At 48.0% G+C, this 23,876-nt stretch overlaps 2 protein-coding genes across 4 annotated transcripts in view; both read left to right on the top strand.

Annotated features, from left to right (window-relative positions):
• The window catches only part of LOC116990096 (butyrophilin subfamily 3 member A1-like), a 48,746-nt gene extending 31,344 nt beyond the window's left edge, over nucleotides 1-17,402 (top strand). Inside the window, exon 2 of the mRNA XM_033047629.1 lies at nucleotides 17,203-17,402. The gene's annotated coding sequence lies outside the window, so the exon portion shown is untranslated. The remainder of the gene's footprint in view (nucleotides 1-17,202) is intronic.
• LOC116990092 (butyrophilin subfamily 1 member A1-like) overlaps nucleotides 1-23,876 on the top strand; it is a 109,650-nt gene that overhangs the window by 35,741 nt on the left and 50,033 nt on the right. The gene's annotated exons all lie outside the window — the stretch shown is intronic.

Genomic DNA, 23,876 nt, shown 5'->3' with positions numbered 1-23,876 from the left:
CAACAAAGACTCAAAGGAGGACTTGTCACCCTTCATACAGCAGATCAAGAGGCAACTGCTTGGCTAAAGGACTTTGCATTCGCTAAATAAATAATGAGATTCCGACGACTGCGTGCGTGTTCAATTTGTAAACTGAACAAAAACAGGAGGGGGACCAGGAGGGGAGGTGGGGGAATGGGGAGTCTGGCCCACCGCACCCTCGAGGTCGGCTGTGGGAGGCTCCCACTTCTGTGGCGAGAAAGAGACTGTGTTCCACGTCTACGTGCAATGTGACAGGTTGCAGCCCCTGTTCGACTATGAAGGGGCTGCTCCTCAAGTATTGGCTACATTTTAGCCCCGCACTCCTGATATTTGGGCATCCGGTACAGAGGGGGGAGGGGGGAGGGGGGTGGGGGGAGGGGATCTCCCTGTCCGTCTGCTCCTGGGCCTGGTCAAGATGGCCATTCGCGGGTCCAGGCAGCGGCCAGTCTATGGCCACACCGGGATCGGCTGCCTGCCCTTGGCTGGGCCTACGTCCGTGCCTGCGTGTCCCTGGAGAGAGAACACACACGTGGTGTCCACGGGGACCCTGGAGACGGTACGTGAACGCTGGTCACCGCGGGAGGTTGAATGTACTGTTGATAAAGTTGGCGTTATATTAATTTGTTGATCATTTGTTTGTACATAGGCAGACTTTGTTTGTGTTAATACTCTGTATGTTTAATTTTAATTTTTGAATAAAAGTAATTGTATAATATAAAATAAAACGACGGGGAACAAAGGTGGACGGGCAAGGAGACATAGAAACATAACTGCAGGAGGAGGCCATTCGGCCCTTCGAGCCAGCACCGTAATTCAATGTGATCATGGCTGATCATCCCCAATCAGTACCCCGTTCCTGCCTTCTCCCCATATCCCCTGACTCCACTATCTTTAACTCTATCTAACTCTTTCTTGAAAGCATCCAGTGAATTGGCCTCCACTGCCTTGTGTGGCAGAGAATTCCACAGATTCACAACTTTCTGGGTGAAGATGTTCGCTGTCCTTTCCTTCCTAGCGCGGACCCGGCAGAGTGGAGATCGAGCGCGGTCCCGGCAGAGTGGAGATCCAGCGCGGACCTGGGGGAGATATGCTGCCCCCATCGCTCTTGGTTCTCCCTACACGGTCCGCCCTGTAGTTTCCTGTACACGGTCCGCCCTATTGTGTCCGCACTACGCTGCTAGCGCCCACATCGCTGCGTCCCCGCTTCGCTTTATACCCCCGGGGTGGGGGTGGGGGTGGGGGATGAATGAACTGCCAGGGCCGGGTTAAGGCCTCACGGCCCTGAACACAGAAACTATTACGGTGCCCCCCATATAGTGGAAACGCCAACCTAGAAGGAAAGCAAACGAGGAACTGATCAAAGGTAGACAAAAATGCTGGAGAAACTCAGCGGGTGCAGCAGCATCTATGGAGCGAAGGAAATAGGCGACGTTTCGGGCCGAAACCCTTCTTCAGACTGATAGGGGGGGGGGGGGGGGGGGGGGACTTCCAGCATCTGCAGTTCCTTCTTGAGGAACTGATCAATGCAGGTAGACAAAACTGCTGGAAAAACTCTGTGGGTGAGGCAGCATCTATGGATCGAAGGAGGACAGGTTTCAGCTCGAAACGTTGCCTATTTCCTTCGCTCCATAGATGCAGCCTCACCCGCTGAGTTTCTCCAGCATTTTTGTCTACCTTTGATTTTTCGGCATCTGCAGTTCCTTCCTAAACAACTGATCAATGCAGACCTGGATGCTTTACGGGACCATTATCTCCCAATGGGGAATGCTTCTATTCAGGAGACGTGGGACACGGTTGAAACCAAAATAGATAATGGAGAGACATTTTCCAAAAAATCAGCAGCCAAACCAACCTCCCCTGGTTCACCAGACAATCACCACAGACTCAGATGTAAGAAACAGGGCATACAAACTATGAAGCAAAGAGGACACAAGACAGAGAAGATTGGGATTCCTTTGTGAATTGCCGGAGGGAATTAAGGAAAGCTCTTAATAAAGCTGAACAAGACTTTGTGTCAAACAACCTTACCACAGCAATGAAAGAAAACGTCAAGCAATTTTGGTCTTATATGAAACGTTTGGGTAACGGAGAGAAGGGAGTTGCAGACCTCATGGTGAACAACACAGTTGTAAGTGACGGGAAAGGGAAGGCCGAAGCACTTCATGCTCAATTCACCAGTGTATTTACGAGGGAAAACACATCATACATTCCATCGATGGGAACCAGTAACATAGAGGATATCCCTGAACTAGAGATCCATGAAGCAGGAGTACTAACACAACTACAGAACCTAATGCCAAACAAAGCAGCGGGCCCAGATGAGTTGGTTTCTAAAGACGTTCGCATAAAAAATAGCTCCCATACTCACTGATTTATTCCAGTCCTCAATAGATTGTGGGACACTACCACAACAGTGGAAGGAAGCAAACATCTGTGCAATATTTAAGGGCAATAAGGCTGCGCCTGAGAATTACAGACCAGTTTCACTGACCAGTGTTACATGTATGATCATGGAACACATCATACACATTCACATCATGGAACATTTAAAAAAGAATGGGATATTGGTGGACTCACAACATGGCTTCAGAGCAAAAGGTTCAACAGTAAAAAAAACATATTGTCACTATTGATGTCATCACAAGAGCATTAGATAAGGGGAAATCTATACATTTGGCAATCCTGGATTTTTCGAAAGAGTTCGATATAGTTCCTCATGAAAACCTCCCAGCAAAACTGGATTACTATGGCATCAGAAATAGTCTACATAACAGGATTAGGGAATTTCCCACAAACTGGACGCAGAGGGGGGCCTGTGAAGGAAACATTTCTTTAGAAGAACAAGTACTGTCAGGACTACCGCAAGGCACGGTCCGCGGGCCACTGTTGTTCCTGATGTACATTAATGATCTACCTGAACATATACATTGTAAAACAAGACTCTTCACAGATGATTGTCTTGTATATACACCTGTCACTGATGTAGAGGATATCAACTCCTTACATGAACACCTTAAGTCCTTGGAATTATGGCAACACACATGGAAGATGAGCTTCAATCCAACCAAATGCTCAATTATGGTCATTTCAAACAAGAAGAAACAACCTACTTGAGACTACATCTTCAGTCGACAAATACTTCATTGTACAAGTTCACAACCATACCTTGGAGTTCATCTTGATGGCAAGCTTTCGTGGAGGGAACACATGGACAACACGGCCACTAAAGCCTACTAGGATTCCTTAAACAAAACCTCTGGTTCTGCCCAAAGGAAGTGAAAACCACAGCATCTACAACATTGGTTAGACCCTTACTGGAATATGCTTCATACACCTGGGACCCACACAAAACTGGTCATATCAACAAACTAGAAGGGGTACAGAGGAAAGCAGCACGCTCTTGCATTGGGAACTACAATAGAGGTAGCAGTGTCACCAGGTGCTATCCGACCTGGAGCGGGAAACGCTGGAAACAAGAAGGGCAAGGAACAGACTAGCCGTGTTGTACAAGATTCAACAGGGGATGGTGGGAATAACTGCAGATAGATACATAACATACTCAACATAAAGGGGAACAAGAAAAATAAATGATCTGTAAATAGAAACCCCATTCGCCAGGACAGATATTTATTAAAACTCATTCTTTGTAAGAACCTTAAGGGAATGGAATAAACTAGACAACAATATAGTCAAATCAACTTCACTAGACAGTTTTAAGGGGGCACTAATAGCTCGTTAGTATGCACAACACATCCAAGTTGGCGATATGCAGAGTACTGCACTGCCGACTACAAATTCAGAAGGTTCTGAAGGAGAGTTAGATTTAGCTCTTTGGACTGAACCAGTGGTCACCAAACTATGGCCCGCCGCGAGAATTTATCTTAACACGTTCCATGCAGCCGGGCTATTTAGCGGGTACTGTGGTAGCGGATAAAACAGAGCCCCCACTTTCCCCGACCCCTCCCGTCTTTACTTGACTGGCGTTTTTCCCCTCAGGGATCCAACAGCTCCACGAGTAAATTTCCCTTTTTGTCCTCCCGGGCCAGGCCATCGCCGCCCTGCGTCGGAGGGGGGGGGGGGGAGGAGAGGGGCGAGCGTCCTGGATTGGGGGGGGGGGGGGGGGGAAGGAGGAGGGGGGAGAGAGGGAGGGGGGGAGAGGGCGAGGGCCCCGCTCCTGACGCCGGTCCCGGGACCCGACCCTTTTACACACCCGGAGCAGAACCGGAGCAGATTCTCAGCCACTGGTCTTCATCCCAAGGCCCAAAGAAAGGATAAAGTTTCTCCGTGAATTTATTCCCAGTGAAGGTGTGGAGATGGGACTTGGTGTCCGCGTCGTAAAATGAAACTGTCCCGGACTCGTAACTGAGATAAACTCCCACCCTCCCGGGGATGGGACGGGCGCGGAGAGGGGATGAAGGGTCGGTATTTGCATCAAACCCGCCACCCTGCCGTTCGATGCTCCAGAACCCAGTCTCCGGGGTCAGGTCGTCATCTCCCTCCCTGTCCACAGACTCTGCGGCGACTCCCAGACTCCAGTCCTCACTCCCCGCCACCTCCACCTCCCAGTAATGTCTCCCCGATGTGAACCCTTCCGATCCCAGCACACACCCCCAGCCTGTAAACCTCTTCCCGGTGTCAGGGAGACGCCTCACGGTCCCGGTCCGTCTCACCCTCTTCCGATCCTTAGACACCTCGAGCCACGCATGCGCTGTTTCCACATCCAGGGTGACGGAGACTGGGGGGAGAAGCAGAGAATCAGAGAGTCCCCGGGGGTCGGGGGGAGACTCGGGCACAGGCGGGCGGACAACTGAAACCTTGCCCGGGGTTTCACCCACAATAACATCGGATGGACAACAGACATCTTTCCGGGAGTTTGTCAACCGGGCAGGAGAGGGGAAATTCCACGGGTTATTGGGAACGGGAGGGGGCGGTGCGTGCGGACGGGGAAAACGAATGCAGAAAGTGAGGATGAACGAGAGATTGCGAGTGGGGATGGAGAAATATGGCGGGTATTCAAATATCTTGCCAGTAGACGACGAGGACGGAACAGATTGGAAGATGAGGAGACGGAAGCGAGTGGTGATTAGAGGTGGTTAGAACATAGAAACATAGAAATTAGGTGCAGGAGTAGGCCATTCGGTCCTTCGAGCCTGCACCGCCATTCAATATGATCATGGCTGATCATCCAACTCAGTACCCCGTACCTGCCTTCTCTCCATACCCTCTGATCCCCTTAGCCACAAGGGCCACATCTAACTCCCTCTTAAATATAGCCAATGAACTGGCCTCGACTACCCTCTGTGGCAGGGAGTTCCAGAGATTCACCACACTCTGTGTGAAAAAAGTTCTTCTCATCTCGGTTTTAAAGGATTTCCCCCTTATCCTTAAGCTGTGACCCCTTGTCCTGGACTTCCCCAACATCGGGAGCAATCTTCCTGCATCTAGCCTGTCCAACCCCTTAAGAATTTTGTAAGTTTCTATAAGATCCCCTCTCAATCTCCTAAATTCTAGAGAGTATAAACCAAGTCTATCCAGTCTTTCTTCATAAGACAGTCCTGACATCCCAGGAATCAGTCTGGTGAACCTTCTCTGCACTCCCTCTATGGCAACAATGTCCTTCCTCAGATTTGGAGACCAAAACTGTACGCAATACTCCAGGTGTGGTCTCACCAAGACCCTGTACAACTGCAGTAGAACCTCCCTGCTCCTATACTCAAATCCTTTTGCTATGAAAGCTAACATACCATTCGCTTTCTTCACTGCCTGCTGCACCTGCATGCCCACTTTCAATGACTGGTGTACCATGACACCCAGGTCTCGCTGCATCTCCCCTTTTCCTATTCGGCCACCATTTAGATAATAGTCTGCTTTCCTTTTTTTTGCCACCAAAATGGATAACCTCACATTTATCCACATTATACTGCATCTGCCAAACATTTGCCCACTCACCCAGCCTATCCAAGTCACCTTGCAGTCTCCTAGCATCCTCCTCACAGCTAACACTGCCCCCCAGCTTAGTGTCATCCGCAAACTTGGAGATATTGCCTTCAATTCCCTCATCCAGATCATTAATATATATTGTAAATAGCTGGGGTCCCAGCACTGAGCCTTGCGGTGCCCCACTAGTCACTGCCTGCCATTGTGAAAAGGACCCGTTTACTCCTACTCTTTGCTTCCTGTTTGCCAGCCAGTTCTCTATCCACATCAATACTGAACCCCCAATGCCGTGTGCTTTAAGTTTGTAAACTAATCTCTTATGTGGGACCTTGTCGAAAGCCTTCTGGAAGTCCAGATACACCACATCCACTGGTTCTCCCCTATCCACGCTACTAGTTACATCCTCGAAAAATTCTATAAGATTCGTCAGACATGATTTACCTTTTGTAAATCCATGCTGACTTTGTCCAATGATTTCACCACTTTCCAAATGTGCTGCTATCCCATCTTTAATAACTGACTCTAGCAGTTTCCCCACTACCGATGTTAGACTAATTGGTCTGTAATTCCCCGTTTTCTCTCTCCCTCCCTTCTTAAAAAGTGGGGTTACGTTTGCTACCCGCCAATCCTCAGGAACTACTCCAGAATCTAAAGAGTTTTGAAAGATTATTACTAATGCATCCACTATTTCTGGAGCTACTTCCTTAAGTACTCTGGGATGCAGCCTATCTGGCCCTGGGGATTTATCGGCCTTTAATCCATTCAATTTACCCAACACCACTTCCCGGCTAACCTGGATTTCACTCAATTCCTCCAACTCCTTTGACCCGCGGTCCCCTGCTATTTCCGGCAGATTATTTATGTCTTCCTTAGTGAAGACGGAACCAAAGTAGTTATTCAATTGGTCCGCCATATCCTTGTTCCCCATGATCAACTCACCCGTTTTTGACTGCAAGGGACCTACATTTGTTTTAACTAATCTCTTTCTTTTCACATATCCATAAAAACTTTTGCAGTCAGTTTTTATGTTCCCTGCCAGTTTTCTTTCATAATCTATTTTTCCTTTCCTAATTAAGCCCTTTGTCCTCCTCTGCTGGTCTCTGAATTTCTCCCAGTCCTCCGGTATGCTGCTTTTTCTGGCTAATTTGTACGCATCATCCTTCGCTTTGATACTATCCCTGATTTCCCTTGTTATCCACGGATGCACTACCTTCCCTGATTTATTCTTTTGCCAAACTGGGATGAACAATTTTTGTAGTTCATCCATGTAGTCTTTAAATGTCTTCCATTGCATATCCACCGTCAACCCTTTTAGAATTAATTGCCAGTCAATCTTGGCCAATTCACGTCTCATACCCTCAAAGTTACCTTTCTTTAAGTTCAGAACCATTGTTTCTGAATTAACAATGTCACTCTCCATCCTAATGAAGAACTCAACCATATTATGGTCACTCTTGCCCAAGGGGGCACGTACAACAAGACTGCTAACTAACCCTTCCTCATTACTCAATACCCAGTCTAAAATAGCCTGCTCTCTCGTTGGTTCCTCTACATGTTGATTTAGATAACTATCCCGCATACATTCCAAAATATCCTCTTCCTCAGCACCCCTGCCAGTTTGATTCACCCAATCTATATGTAGATTGAAGTCACCCATTATAACGGTTTTGCCTTTGTCGCACGCATTTCTAATTTCCTGTTTGATACCATCTCCAACTGCACTACTACTGTTAGGTGGCCTGTACACAACACCCACCAGCGTTTTCTGCCCCTTAGTGTTTCGCAGCTCTACCCATACCGATTCCACATCCTGCAAACTAATGTCCTTCCTTTCCATTGCGTTAATCTCCTCTCTAATCAGCAACGCTACCCCACCTCCTTTTCCTTTCTCTCTATCCCTCCTGAATATTGAATATCCCTGGATGTTCAGCTCCCAGCCTTGGTCACCCTGGAGCCATGTCTCCGTGATCCCAACTATATCATAGTCATTAATAGCTATCTGCACATTCAACTCATCCACCTTATTACGAATGCTCCTTGATGATGTGGTGATATGGGGCGGAGTTGCCGTGATCACACTGAATAGGAGTGGAATGGAATCATTACATCTAAGAGGCATTAGCAAACGACGTGTGGAATAATACGGTTCTAATGTGGGCAAATGGGATTTGTGCCACAGAGGGTAGTCGAGGCCAGTTCATTGGCTATATTTAAGAGGGAGTTAGATGTGGCCCTTGTAGCTAAGGGGATCAGAGGGTATGGGGAGAAGGCAGGTACAGGATACTGAGTTGGATGATCAGCCATGATCATATTGAATGGCGGTGCAGGCTCGAAGGGCCGAATGGCCTACTCCTGCACCTAATTTCTATGTTTCTATGTGCGGCTGGGAAAAAAGGTGGACAAGCATGTGATGGGCCGAAGGGCCTGACTGTATAATGTACAACCATGGCTCTCTGGCTCCAAGAGCACTGAATGACTGATTATCCACAGCCACCAGTGCAGGGGAAACAACCTCCCTGCATCCAGCCCATGGAGCCCTGTAAGGACTTTGTGTTTCACTGAGATCTCCTCTAATACACCTGAACTCTCGAGTACACAGGCCTAGTCTACGCAATTTCACCCAGCACAGCAAACTCATTCACCCAGGAACAAGTGTTTAAGAAGGAACTGCAGATGCTGAAAATCGAAGGTAGACAAAAATGCTGGAGAAACTCAGCGGGTGAGGCAGCATCTATGGAGCGAAGGAAATAGGCGACGTTTCGGGTTGAGACCCTTCTTCATCCTCACCGGCTGAGTTTCTCCAGCATTTTAGTCTCCCACCCAGGAACAAGGATTTGTTCAAGTGCAAACAAACTTCGCTCTGTCTCTGTGGTGCTTCCCCCGGAGTCCATTAAAAACATAGAAAATAGGTGCAGGAGTAGGCCATTCGGCCCTTCGAGCCTGCACTGCCATTCAATATGATCATGGCTGATCATCCAACTCAGTATCTTGTACCTGCCTTCTCTCCATACCCCCTGATCCCTTTAGCCACAAGGGCCACATCGAACTCCCTCTTAAATATAGCCAATGAACTGGCCTCAACTACCTTCTGTGGCATAGAATTCCAGAGATTCACCACTCTCTGTGTGAAAAATGTTTTCCTCATCTCGGTCCTAAAAGATTCCCCCATTATCCTTAAACTATGACCCCTTGTTCTGGACTTCCCCAACATCGGGAACAATCTTCCTGCATCTAGCCTGTCCAACCCCTTAAGAATTTTATGTTTCTATAAGATCCCCCCTCAAGCTTCTAAATTCTAGCGAGTTAGTCTTTAACATTAATCACATATAAGTATTGCAGAAAGATGTCTTAAAAAGAACAATGGAAAATATATTAGGTTTACCTCGGTTGATGATATCAGATGTTTCTCTCAATGTCATGTTGTAGAAAATGGTGCGATCAAACTTTTCAATGGGCAACGCGCCATCTACCATCAACATTGTTTTGGTTTCATTATTAACCCTGCAAATATTTAACAGCTGGTTAGTAACTGAGCATGAGCTGTTTTTTTGAGCTGTACTATAAAAACAAACATTCTTTCAGTCAAAAACATGTCCCACCTGCTCTTGCGACCAGCTTCCTCCTGAAATAAATAAAACACAAATCTCAATAGACTGAGATGGATCGTCATGATCCCGACGGTGGGTATTTCACCAAATTGCTACAGAAAAACCCTCTGATAATTCCCATTTCCCAACTCTTTGCCGCTGTCACACAGACAGAAAGTGGATATTGTCCTAGAGACATCGATCACGGGGGAAAGCATTAGGAATGTTGATGAAAATAACTGCGAGTATGCAACTTATGAGTAAGACCGGGCAGGTCGTGGGGTGTTATCTGGAGATGTCAGAGATTATAGGATGGAATATTTTAGGATCAGCGGCGGATTTGAATGGGTGGGGGTTGGAAATATTATCACTACCTGTTGGGACACCAAAAATCAAAGCTGAAATGTATGATGGCCTTTAATAAATTCCACAAGTGCTGCAGTAAACAGAACGTGGAACTCAGCGGACGGCCTGAAGACAATATTGCAGATAAATTTAAGTTGAAGTGGGACAAATACATGAGGATTCCTGGAATTTGGGGAATTGTTGTTGGATATGTGAGTAGATGGAACAGATGGAACTTTGACACCGTTCTGAATTACTGGTAAATGATGCATTTATTTCCGAAATTTAACCCACCACTTTGTGACTGTGCACGTTCGCTTCTCCAAACTGTAGTGTAACCCCCTCACCTTCAGAAATATCACGCTGTCCTTGTGGTCTATCTGTTCCTGTAACTTTGAGAGTTCCTCCTGAATGGAATTTAAATTTTCTTTTATCTCTTGAAGATTTTTCTCCATTGTTTTTACAATCTTCGCCTCTTCTTCCCGGATATCTCCGAGTAATCGCTGCTCTTTCTCAGTGAGAATCTGGTGCAGTTCAGCAAACTGGGATGTGACCTGTGACTGAAGGTTGTGTGACTCTTCCTGTCAGATGAAAGATGAGAATCAATATATTATGCCACTCTGCTGTGTTTCCTCACGACATGGAAGGTGACATTTGGCTAATCAATGTCGAGTTCTGGAGTGTAGAAATATGCCATTCGGCCCAACATGTCCATGCTGGGCTCTGTACGTATCTACATTAATTCAATTTACTTGTATATAATCCGCTCCTTTCATCACCATGGCAATTCAAGAGCTCGTCTTCATATTTCTGAAATATTTGGTAAATGTAACGTACACTCACATCATTTCCATTTCCCCGGTACAATTCCCTGCAACTTATTCCATTTCATGTGTCCATTAACCCTCAGTGGACAGAACCAGATCACCAGAACTAGCAGACAGCAGCACCACTTAGAATGACAGACTTCATAGAGTCATGCAGCAAGGGGTGTTAGATACCCACCAAGACGTCCCATCTGCGCTATTTCCACTTGTCCGCATTTGGCCCAGATAGTTCTAAAACTTTTCCCTCCACGACTTTATTTGAATATCTTTTAAATGTTGTTACGGTTTCTGACTCAACGACCTCATCTGGCAGCTCGTTCCATGTACCCACTACCAAAGTTGTCCTTCATGTTCGTTTTAAATCTTTTCCCTCATCTAAAACCTATACACTCACATTCTCGACCCCCCTACTAAGGGTAAAAGACGGACCATCCAACGTATCATTCCGTTTCATGATATTATACACCTGCCACAGACCATTCTTCAGACTGCTGCGCTCCAGGGAGTAAAGTCCTTGGCTGCTCAACCTCTCCCAAGTGTTCTGGTCCTCGACCACTGAGCTCTATAGTGCAGTGTTGTTACAAAACCCTACCATCAGTGGCGCAGTAGATCTGCCCACTGCCTGGGCGTGCGATTCCGGAGGCTGGTAGGGGGGGGGGGGGGGGGGGTTGATAATCCAGTTTTTTTTGGTTATCGGAGAGGAATTTGCTTGGACTTCAAGCTGATGAAGAAAAATCGATCTACAATCCCGCTCCCTTTTTTTAAAAAAAGGTTGCTGGGCGAATGCATCATTGGATTGAAATTAATGTGACTTCGCCTTCAACACCTTCAACATCACGGATCGCAAGTGCGGTACAAAACAAAAGGTATGTCGTCTATTTCCCATCTTAACTTGCTTTTTGGTGTGGTTTCATTGTAATCAGATGATGCGAAATATCTGATTTTCATTTAGGCCCCGATGCAATATTGGCCGTGCCTTGCCTGCCAATCGGGGCTTAAATCACGGCAGCGACCACATGCCAACCGGGGCTTAAATCACGGCAGCAACCACATGCCAATCGGTCACAATCCAGAAACTGCTACTCTCAAGATAATCAAATTCATTATTTTTTTTCACAATCATGTCATAAGAGTCATGTCTAAATCATCTATATTTAGTGTTATAATCTATCCATGATCAATATGTTCATACTAAATAACTGAAAACTTCCACAGTAAAGTTTTAGTGAGATATTTAGTATGAAAATATTGATCGTGGATAGACAATAACACTAAATATAGAAAATGTAGATGTTCTTATGACACAATTGAGCAAAAAATAATGATTTTGATTATCTTGAGAGTGGATGTTTCTGGATTTGGAACAAATGTCTGTGCAAAACGTCTGCTGCAGTGTTATATCCAACATAGGAAAATTTATGGGAATTAAAGATTCAATTCCTTCCGTTTGGCATAGAATTTCATGACAAAGTGAGATTTAAAAATCATGTTATATTGTGAATTCATGTGTGAATGGGATCAGTTTGTTATTTGGATACTTTGGCTATTTAAACAATTATATATAGATAGATGTTTAGATCTAGTAATTGAATTTAGATGAATGTAATTGATTTGATGATACTGATGAATATGAATTATTGGGGGGGGGGGGTATTGACTATTTGTTTTAATGTTACAATAATATTAAAGTTCTGAGCTTGAGAATATCACATTTCTGAATTTTCAAGGCAGTCTGGGTGTTTATTACTATTTCCGTCACAACGGTTAATTTTGTATTTAGCTACTTAATTAGGTAATTAACTAATTATATACTTTAATATCAGGCCATCCAAGTAAGATGTATCATTTGTTTCAAAATACTTCAATCTATAATAACTGAAAATTTCATTCAGTTATCTTAATTTTTAAGAAAGTTATGGGCTTTTATGTTAACTGACTGTCCTCGATCACAGCTTTTGTGTTAAGTCAATGGAAAAGCAATAGGGAACAAGATACTAATTTCCGAGTATGAAAATGACCATAACCTTTTTTAATACTGAAGATTTGAAAGTGAATTAGGTGTCAAATGAAAGTTCTTTTTATGCTTTATCTGATGGTATAAAATTAAAGGCTTGATTTTTTAAATCTCAAAATGTTGTAACATTCCTATGTAGTGGTGCCAAATTGTTGCACACATCACAGGGATGAAATCCACACAAGAACATTACATCGGCAATACAAACCTGAACTCCAGAAATGCTCCATTTCTGTTGCTGCTCCTTTTCCTGGATGTCTGATTCCTTTTCTGTGAGAGATTCCAAAATAGATTTCACCTGAACCTGGGGTTGGGATTCAGATCAGAGAATAAAAATGTCAGAAAATGAACACACATGACACAATGATGTGATCAGAATCGGTTTGCTTTTACCTTGTAGATTTCAACAGCTTCATCTACCGGCATGAAGCTGTGAGACTTGTGTTCCCGCCCAGCTGCACAAACCAAACAGATCAGCTTCTTGTCTGTTTCACAAAACAGCTTCAGTTCTTCCTGATGTTTCTCGCACTGAAGTTTGCTTTCCTTATCTGTCTGAATCAGGCTCAGTGTTCGAGCTTTCTCAGACAGTCTAACCAAGGCCCAACTAACCCTGAGGGTGCGGTCTGTAAATTCCTCTCTACATTCCGGGCAGGAGTTTCTCTGCTCTCTGTCCCAACTCTGTGTGATACAGGAGCGGCAGAAGTAGTGCCCACACTCCAGTGACACCGGATCGGTGAAGAAATCCAGGCAGATGGGACAAACTACCTCCTCGGTTAAACACTCGAACCTGTCTTTCGCAGCCATTTTACCTCCACTTCCTGGTTCAAAGTGTTTTCCACTGCGCGCGCTGCCGTCTCGGGGATTGAATGTTATTTGGCTGCAAGTGTTGAGTGTTCAGTGTCCTGGCCGCTCCCAACTAATCTCACATGAGGGAGGAGTCAGTTAGACATTAAACTGCATCTGCCATGTGTCTGTCCACTCCCCCAACCTGTCCAAGTCACCCTTCATCCTCGTAGCATCCTCCTCACAGTTCACACTGTCACCCAGCTTTGTGCCATCTCCTCTCTTTCTCACCTCCTATCCCTCTCTCTCTCCCCTTCCCGCACTGGCACATCTCCTCCACCCCTGACTCATCCGCTCCGCCCCGTCCCCTCTCCCCGCTTCTCCCGCCCCTCTCCCCGCTTCTCCCGCCCCCTCTCTCCGCCCCCTCTCCCCTCTCCCCTCTCACTTTCCCAGGGCTCCGGATTCCCGTCTTCCTTCCTCCCTTACACTTCCCACTCCCCACCCACCCCTCGCCTGCACCGACGCTTCCCTCTCTCTGCCCCAGCCCAGCGGGCCGTTTGATTCGGTGAGGTTTCCCCACAAGCCTGGAGCCGGCGCCCGTAGTGTAGACGTGACCGGGACACGGTGAAGGAAGCGGCCCTCTGACTGCAAGGCAGCGGGACAGCTGCGGCTGCTGACAGGGACAGAGAGAGAGGCCGCTCGGCCCGCGCGTTGCTGCTGTCCGCTGAGTCGGAAATGGACAATTGTCAGTAAAATGAGGAACTCAGCGGGTCGGGCAGCATCTGTGGAGGGAATGGACAGGCGAACCTTCAGACTGATGGGGGAGTGAGAGAAAGCTGGAACAGAGAGGTGTGTGTGTGTGTGTGGGGGGGGGGGGTGATACCTGTCAAGTGATTGGTGGAAGAAGGAACTGCAGATGCTGGTTTAAATCGAAGATAGACACAAAAAGCTGGAGTAACTCAGCGGGACAGGCAGCATCTGTGGAGAGAGGGAAGGATCTCGACCGCTGAGTTACTCCAGCAATTTGTGTCGATCTTAAGTGATGGGTGGATACAGGTGAGGGGGTGATCAGTGGGTGGAATAAGTGACATTGACTAGAGGTGAAAATGAGACAAAATGATGTCAGATGAGGAGAGAAGAGGAGGAGTGAAATGTAAAGCCGGAGGGAGGGAGAGATGGGTGGGGGGATGGGGCGTGATGGGGGGGGGGTGTCTAACAGGGAAATGTGGGTCTTGGAGATGGGAGGTGAGCGGGTTGCAGAGGGGAAAGGAGCAGGGTGACTGGGGAGGGGTGGGAGATGATGACAGAAATGTGTGCTCAAATTTCCAGTCATCTCCCCACCCCACCCCTCCCTCACTTTCCCCTTTCCCTCCCCCGACAAAATCTGTGTGGGCATCTGATCTTCTAGAGGTGTATTGATCTTATAGAGGTGTATAAAAGCATGAGAGGAATAGATCAGATAGACGCACAGAGTCTCTTGCCCAGAGGACGGGGAATCGAGGACCAGAGGACATAGATTCAAGGTGAAGGGGAAAAGATTCAATGGGAATCTGAGGGATCTACAGGAGGCGCCGTCTCATAAAGGCAGCCGGCATCATCAGAGACCCACACCGCCCTGGCCACGCTCTCATCTCGCTGCTAACATCGGGAAGAAGGTACAGGAGCCTGAAAACTGCATCGACCATACATCCATCAGGCGATTAGACTCTCCGAACTACAAATACACTCCAAACTATACAAACTTGGGGGAATTATGTTTTGACTTTACACAACCATTTTCTATTTCCCCGAGATGTGATCAATTTTCGGATCATATTCTCCGGGCTCTGCGGCCTACCGTCGCTGGAGCTGGAAGCCTCTTCGGGCTGTCGTGAGCCCCACCGCGGGGCGCGGACTTAACATCGGAGCGGATCCCTTGCCTGGGATCGCTCCCACTGCGGACTTACCATCAAGGGCTGACCCGCTGAGATACTCCAGCACTCTGTGAAACGTCACCTATCCATGTTCTCCACAGATGCTGCCTGACCCGCTGAGTTACTCCAGCTTTTTGTGACAACCCTCTAATAATTAGTCTCTTGTGTTTCAGGAAGGATTCGGATTCTCCCCACAGCTGGTAAATTTCAGGATTCGTGCTGTTAGACCTCATGGTCAAAGACACGGCATACCTGCCTACAGGTGTTTACAGATTGTAATCAGATTGAATTCATTAACACGAACCCTTCTTCCTTGCATTTTCAGGCATGGACAGAATCAGAAACGCGGCTGGTAAGATCTTCTGCTCACCGAGTTTCTGCTCAACTGTTTTAGTGACTTTCATAGAGTCAGACAGCACAGAAACAGGCCCTTCGGTCCAACTTGCCCATGCTGACCCACATGTCCATTCTACGCTAGTACCACCTGCCCACACTGATCCACATGCCCCACCTCCGCTAAGTACTACCTGCCCACACTGACCCACATGTCAATAGACAATAGGTGCAGGAGTAGGCCATTCAGCCCTTCGAACAGCACCGCCATTCAATGTGATCATGGCTGATCATCCCCAATCAGTACCCCGTTCCTGCCTTCTCCCCATATCCCCTGACTCCGCTATCTACCTCTCTCTTGAAAGTATCCAGAAAACCGGCCTCTACCACCCTCTGAGGCAGAGAATTCCACAGACTCACAACTCTCTGGGTGAAAAAGTGTTTCCCAGTCTCCGTTCTAAATGGCTAACCCCTTATTCCTAAACTGTGTGGCCCCTGGTTCTGGACTCCCCCAACATCGGGAATATGTTTCCTGCCTCTCACATGTCCAAACCCTTAATAATCTTGTATGTTTCAATAAGATTGCCTCTCATCCTTCTAAACTCCAGAGTATACAAGCCCAGCCGCTCCATTCTATCAGCATATGACAGTCCCGCCATCCCGGGAATTATCCTGGTGAACCTACGCTGCACTCCCTCTACACTAGTCCCACCTGCCCACATGCCCCACATACACTGAGTAGTACCTGCCCGTGTTTGGTCCAGATCCATCTAAACTTGTCCTAATCATGTACCTGTCTAATGACTTGGAAATGTTGTGATAGTCCCAGCCTCCTTCTGCACCTACTGTCTCTGTTTCTATGTCCTTAATCTGAACGCCACCTCTGTTGACTCTTTCAGTTGCTGTGACCCTGGACCCCAACACTGCCCACCCGATGCTCCAGGTATCACCTGACCTGGTCACGGTGCGCTGTGTTAAGGGGCGGGCTATCACTTCTGTAGACGGAGGGGTTTCGGAGCCCGTCCTCTCAGTGATGGGGAAGCCACCTCTCAGAGATGAGGAAGGGATCACCTCTGGCCGGTGCTACTGGGTGGTGGAGGTGGGCAGCAACTCTGAATGGGACCTGGGAGTTGCCTCCAACGATGCGGAGAAGAGGGCCAGGACCACACTGAGACCCGAGGGAGGGGTCTGGTCCATCGGGTGCCACCAGAAGGTGTTCAGGGTCAACGACGCCAATTCCAAGCGGATCTCCATCCACCCAGCCACCCAGGAGAAGATCCAGATGATCGGCGTATATGTTGACTACGGCGAGGGCAAGGTCCTGTTCTGTGATGACAGCACTGGCTCTCACCTCCACTCCTTCAGCGATTGGACGTTCAAGGGGGGGCTCCTCCCCTTCTTCAACGTATCTGCTTCAGGGAACGCACTGACGATTTGTCCAGTTGTCCATGTTGCATGAGTCCGAGTTCATTGTCCAGTTGTCCATGTTGCATGAGTCCGAGTTCATTGTCCAGTTGTCCAGGCTGCATGAGTCCTAGTTCATTGTCCAGTTGTCCAGGCTGCATGAGTCCTAGTTGCCCTGGCATCGAGTGTCCTCTTACAAGTTAATATCACCAGCAACTTGTCCCAGATCAGCCACATCGAAGCAACGACCAAGAAAGCAAACCAACGCCTCTACTTCCTGAAGAAGGGTTTTGACCCGAAACGTTGCCTATTCCCTTCGCTCCATAGATGCTGCCTCGCCCGCTGAGTTTCTCCAGCATGAGAAGGCTAAGGAGGTTCAGCATGTCCCCAACAACTCTCCCCAACTTCTACGCATGCCCCGTGGAAAGCATTTTATCCGGGATTCATCACAGCACGGTTTTGGGAACAGCTCTGTCCACGATCGCAAGAAATTGCTGAGTTGTGGAGGCAGCCCAGACCATCACACACACGAACCATCCTCCCTTCCATCGACTCCATCTACACCTCACGCTGCCTCGGCAAGGCCAGCAGCCCAGACCGTCACGCACACGAACCAACCTCCCTTCCATCGACTCCATCTACACCTCACGCTGCCTCGGCAAGGCCAGCAGCATCATCAAGGACCAGTCTCACCCCCGGTCACTCCCTCTGCTCCCCTCTCCCATCAAGCAAGAGGTACAGAAGTGTGAAAACGCACACCTCCAGATTCAGGGACAGTTTCTTCCCAGCTGTTATCAGGCAACTGAACCGTCCTCTCACCAACTAGAGAGCGGTCCTGACCTCCCATCTACTTCTTTAGAGACCTGGGTCCATCTTTAATTGCAATTAACTAGACTTTATCTTGCACTAAAAAATGTTATTCCTTTTATCCTGTATCTGTACATTGTGGACGGCTTGATTGTAATCTGTGTTGTTTAGTTCAGCTTAGTTTAGAGATACAGCGTGGAAACAGGCTCTTCGGCCCACCGGGTCCGCGCCGACCAGCGATCCCCGCACACAAACACTATCCCACACACACTAGGGACAATTTTTACATTTACCAAAACCATTAGCCATATAACAATTATAGCACGGAAACAGGCCATTCGGCCCTTCTAGTCCGTGCCGAACACTTATTCTCCCCTAGTTCCATCTACCTGCACTCAGACCATAACCCTCCATTCCTTTCCCGTCCATATAACTATCCAATTTATTTTTAAATTATATAATCGAACCTGCCTCCACCACTTCCACTGGAAGCTCATTCCACACAGCTACCACTCTCTGAGTAAAGAAGTTCCCCCTCATGTTACCCCTAAACTTCTGTCTCTTAATTCTCACATCATATCCTCTTGTTTGAATCCTCCCTACTCTCAATGGAAAAAACTTACCCACGTCAACTCTGTCTATCCCTCTCATCATTTTAAAGACCTCTATCAAGTCCCCCTTTAACCTTCTGCGCTCCAAAGAATAAAGACCTAACTTGTTCAACCTATCTCTGTAACTTAGTTGCTGAAACCCAGGCAACATTCTAGTAAATCTCCTCTGTACTCTCTTTATTTTGTTGACATCTTTCCTATAATTTGGCAACCAAAATTGTACACCATACTCCAGAATTGGCCTCACTAATGCCTTGTACAATTTTAACATTACATCCCAACTTCTATACTCAATGCTCTGATTTATAAAAGCCAGCACAGCAAAAGCTTTCTTTACCACCCTATCTACATGAGATTCCACCTTCACGGAACTATGCAAAGTTATTCCTCGATCCCTCTGTTCAACTGCATTCCTCAATTCGCTACCATTTACCATGTACGTCCTATTTTGACTTGTCCTGCCAAGATGTAGCACCTCACACTTATCAACATTAAACTCCATCCGCCATCTTTCAGCCCACTCTTCCAAATGGCCTAAATCTCTCTGTAGACTTTGGAAATCTACTTCATTATCCACAACACCACCTATCTTAGTATCATCTGCATACTTACTAATCGATCATTGATGGATATGACAAACAACAGTGGACCCAACACAGATCCCTGTGGCATCTCACTAGTCACCGGCCTCCAACCTGACAAACAGCCATCCACCATTACTCTCTGGCATCTCCCATTCAGCCACTGTTGAATCCATCTTGCTACTCCACCATTAATAACCTTCTTAACCAACCTTCCATGAGGAACCTTGTCAAAGGACTTACTGAAGTCTATATAGACAACATCCACCGCTTTACCCTCATCAATTTCCCGAGTAACCTCTTCAAAAAATTCAAGAAGATTAGTCAAACATGACCTTCCAGGCACAAATCCATGTTGACTGTTCCTAATTAACCTACAAACCTGCACGTCTTTGGAGTGGGAGGAAACGGAAGATCTGGGTGGGAAGAGACTGGGTGGGATCAATGAATCCTGGGCACCAGTTAGGACTGCAAATATCCTGGACAGGCTCGGCTCGTAAGACTAGCCTCCTGAAAGTAAGCATGCAGGTACAGCAGGCACTGAAGAAAGCGAATGGCATGTTGGCCTTCACAACAAGAGGAGTTGAGGATAGGAGCAAAGAGGTCCTTCTGCAGTTGTACAGGGCCCTAGTGAGACCACACCTGTATTGTGTGCAGTTTTGGTCTCCAAATTTGAGGAAGGACATTCTTAATATTGAGGGAGTGCAGCGTAGGTTTACACGGTTAATTCCCGGGATGGGGGACTGTCATATGCTGAGAGAATGGAGCGGCTGGGCTTGTAGCTGGGAGTTTAGAAGGATGAGAGGCTATATTATTGAAACATAAAAGATTATTAAGGGTTTGGACCTGCTAGAGGCAGGAAACATGTTCCCGATGTTGGGGGAGTCCAGAACCAGGGGGCCACCGTTTAAGAATAAGGGATAGGCCATTTAGAACAGAGATGAGGAAACCCTTTTTTCACACTGAGAGTTGTGTATCTGTGGAATCAAGAGAGAGCTAGATAGGGCTCTTAAAGTTAGTGGAGTCAGGGGACATGGGGAGAAGGCAGGAACGGGGTACTGTTTGTGGATGATCAAATTGAATGGCGGTGCTGGCTGTAAGGGCCGAATGGCCTACTCCTGCACCCATTGTCTATGGTCTAATAGGTTTAAGGTGAGGGGGGAAAGATTTAATAGGAATCGGAGCGGGTAACGTCTTCATGCAAAGGGTGGTGGGTGTATGGAACGAGTTGCCAGAGGAGGTAGATGAGGCCGATACTATTGCAACGTTTAGGAAACATTTGGACAGGAACGTGGATAGGACAGGTTTAGAGGGATATGGACCAAATGCAGGCAGGTGGGACTAGTGTAGTTGGCCGGTGTGGGCAAGTTGGGCCAAAGGGCCTGTTTCCACACTGTATCTATCACTCTATGACTAGAGTGTGGATTTTGTACAATGGCCCCTCTTGTTTACAGGATTAGTAAACTGTTTATGTACACTTGCTGACCTGGGGTACGGTAATACTCTGCTGGACTGTTTGTAATCAAAAATATAATTTCAGTGTGTAGCATTTCACACCTGTGACAATAAAAGTGCCAATGAGATTCCGACAACTGCGTGCGTGTTCAATTTGTTAACTGAACAAAAACAGGAGGGGGACCAGGAGGGGAGGTGAGGGAACGGGGGTCTGGCTCACCGCACCCTCGAGGTCGGCTGTGGGAGGCTCCCACTTCTGTGGCGAGGAAGAGACCGTGTTCCACGTCTACGTGCAGTGTGACAGGTTGCAGCCCGTTCGACTATCTGAAGGGTCTGCTCCTCAAGTATTGGCTACATTTTAGCCCCGCACTCCTGATATTTGGGCATCCGGTACAGAGAGGGGAGGGGGGTGGGGGGTCGGGGATCTCCCTGTCCGTCTGCTCCTGGGTCGGGTCAAGATGGCCATTCCCGAGTCCAGGCAGCGGGCAGTCTATGGCCACACCGGGGTCGGCTGCCTGCCCCTTGTCTGGGCCTACGTCCGTGCCTGCGTGTCCCTGGAGAGAGAACACACACGCGGTGTCCATGGGGACCCTGGAGACCATACGTGAACGCTGGTCACCGCGGGAGGTTGAGTGTACTGTTGATAAAGTTGGCGTTATATTAATTTGTTGATCATTTGTTTGTACATAGGCAGACTTTGTTTGTGTTAATACTCTGTATGTTTAATTTTATTTTTTGAATAAAAGTAATTGTATAATATAAAATAAAACGACGGGGAACAAAGGTGGACCGGCAAGGAGACATAGAAACATAGCTGCAGGAGGAGGCCATTCGGCCCTTAGAGCCAGCACCGTATTTCAATGTGATCATGGCTGATCATCCCCAATCAGTACCTCGTTCCTGCCTTCTCCCCATATCCCCTGTCTCCGCTATCTTTAACTCTATCTAACTCTTTCTTGAAAGCATCCAGTGAATTGGCCTCCACTGCCTTGTGTGGCAGAGAATTCCACATTCACAACTTTCTGGGTGAAGAAGTTCGCTGTCCTTTCCTCCCTAGCGCGGACCCGGCAGAGTGGAGCTCAAACGCGGACCCGGCAGAGTGGAGATCGAGCGCGGACCTGGGGGAGATACGCTGCCCCCATCGCTCTTGGTTCTCCCTACACGGTCCGCCCTGTAATTTCCTGTACACGGTCCGCCCTATTGGGTCCGCACCACGTTGCTAGCACCCACAGCGCTGCGCCCCCGCTTCGCTTTATTCCCCCGGGGTGGGGGAGGGAGATGGGGGAGAGGGAGGGGGAGGGGGCCTCCCTTTTACACACCCGGAGCAGAACCGGAGCAGATTCTCAGCCACTGGTCTTCATCCCAAGGCCCAAAGAAAGGATAAAGTTTCTCCGTGAATTTATTCCCAGTGAAGGTGTGGAGATGGGACTTGGTGTCCGCGTCGTAAAATGAAACTGTCCCGGACTCGTAACTGAGATAAACTCCCACCCTCCCGGGGATGGGACGGGCGGGGAGACGGGATGGAGGGGAGGTGAATGCATAAAACCCGTCACCATGCCGCCAGATGCTCCAGACTCCAGTCTCCGGGGTCAGTGGGACCAGTCTCTTCCTCTCCACAGACTCTGCGGCGACTCCCAGCCTCCATCCCCGACTCCCCGCCACCTCCACCTCCCAGTAATGTCTCCCCGATGTGAATCCCTCCGATCCCAACACACACGGCCAGCCTGTAAACCTCTTCCCGGTGTCAGGGAGACTCCTCGCGGTCCGGGTCCGTCTCACCCTCTTCCGATCCTCAGACACCTCGAGCAGCGCATGCGCTGTTTCCACATCCAGGGTGACGGAGACTGGGGGGAGAAGCAGAGAATCAGAGAGTCCCCGGGGGTCGGGGGGAGACTCGGGCACAGGCGGGCGGACAACTGAAACCTTGTCCGGGGATTAATCCACAACAACATCGGATGGATAACAGACGTCTTTCCGGGAGTTTGTCAACCGGGCAGGAGAGGGGGAATTCCACGGGTTATCGGGAACGGGAGGGGGCGGTGTGTGCGGACGGGGAAAACGAATGCAGAAAGTGAGGATGAACGAGAGATTGCGAGTGGGGATGGAGAAATATGGCGGGTATTCAAATATCCTGCCAGTAGACGACGAGGGCGGGACAGATTGGAAGATGAGGAGACGGAAGCGAGTGGTGATTAGAGGTGGTTAAAGATGATGTGGTGATATGGGGCGGAGTTGCCGTGATCACACTGAATAGGAGTGGAATGGAATCATTACATCTAAGAGGCATTAGCAAACGACGTGTGGAATAATACGGTTCTAATGTGGGCAAATGGGATTTGTGCGGCTGGGGAAAAAGATGGACAAGCATGTGATGGGCCGAAGGGCCTGACTGTATAATGTACAACCATGGCTCTCTGGCTCCAAGAGCACTGAGTGACTGATTATCCACAGCCACCAGTGCAGGGGAAACAACCTCCCTGCATCCAGCCCATGGAGCCCTGTAAGGACTTTGTGTTTCACTGAGATCTCCTCCAATACACCTGAACTCTCAAGTACGCAGGCCTAGTCTACGCAATTTCACCCAGCATAGCAAACTCATTCACCCAGGAACAAGTGTTTAAGAAGGAACTGCAGATGCTGAAAATCGAAGGTAGACAAAAATGCTGGAGAAACTCAGCGGGTGAGGCTGCATCTATGGAGCGATGGAATAGGCGACGTTTCGGGTTCAGACCCTTCTTCATCCTCACCGGCTGAGTTTCTCCAGCATTTTAGTCTCCCACCCAGGAACAAGGATTTGTTCAAGTGCAAACAAACTTCGCTCTGTCTCTGTGGTGCTTCTCCCGGAGTCCATTAAAAACATAGTAAATAGGTGAGGAGTAGGCCATTCGGCCCTTCGAGCCTGCACTGCCATTCAATATGATCATGGCTGATCATACAACTCAGTACCGTGTACGTGCCTTCTCTCCATACCCCCTGATCCCTTTAGCCACAAGGGCCACATCGAACTCCCTCTTAAATATAGCCAATGAACTGGCCTCAACTACCTTCTGTGGCATAGAATTCCAGAGATTCACCACTCTCTGTGTGAAAAATGTTTTCCTCATCTCGGTCCTAAAAGATTCCCCATTATCCTTAAACTGTGACCCCTTGTTCTGGACTTCCCCAAAATTGGGAACAATCTTCCTGCATCCAGCCTGTCCAACCCCTTAAGAATTTTATGTTTCTATAAGATCCCCCCTCAATCTTCTAAATTCTAGC

This window comes from Amblyraja radiata, chromosome 30, assembly GCF_010909765.2.
Source record: "Amblyraja radiata isolate CabotCenter1 chromosome 30, sAmbRad1.1.pri, whole genome shotgun sequence".
Taxonomy (NCBI): domain Eukaryota; kingdom Metazoa; phylum Chordata; class Chondrichthyes; order Rajiformes; family Rajidae; genus Amblyraja; species Amblyraja radiata.
Note: the sequence above shows the minus strand (reverse complement) of the source record. Positions and strands in the feature narration are given on the sequence as shown.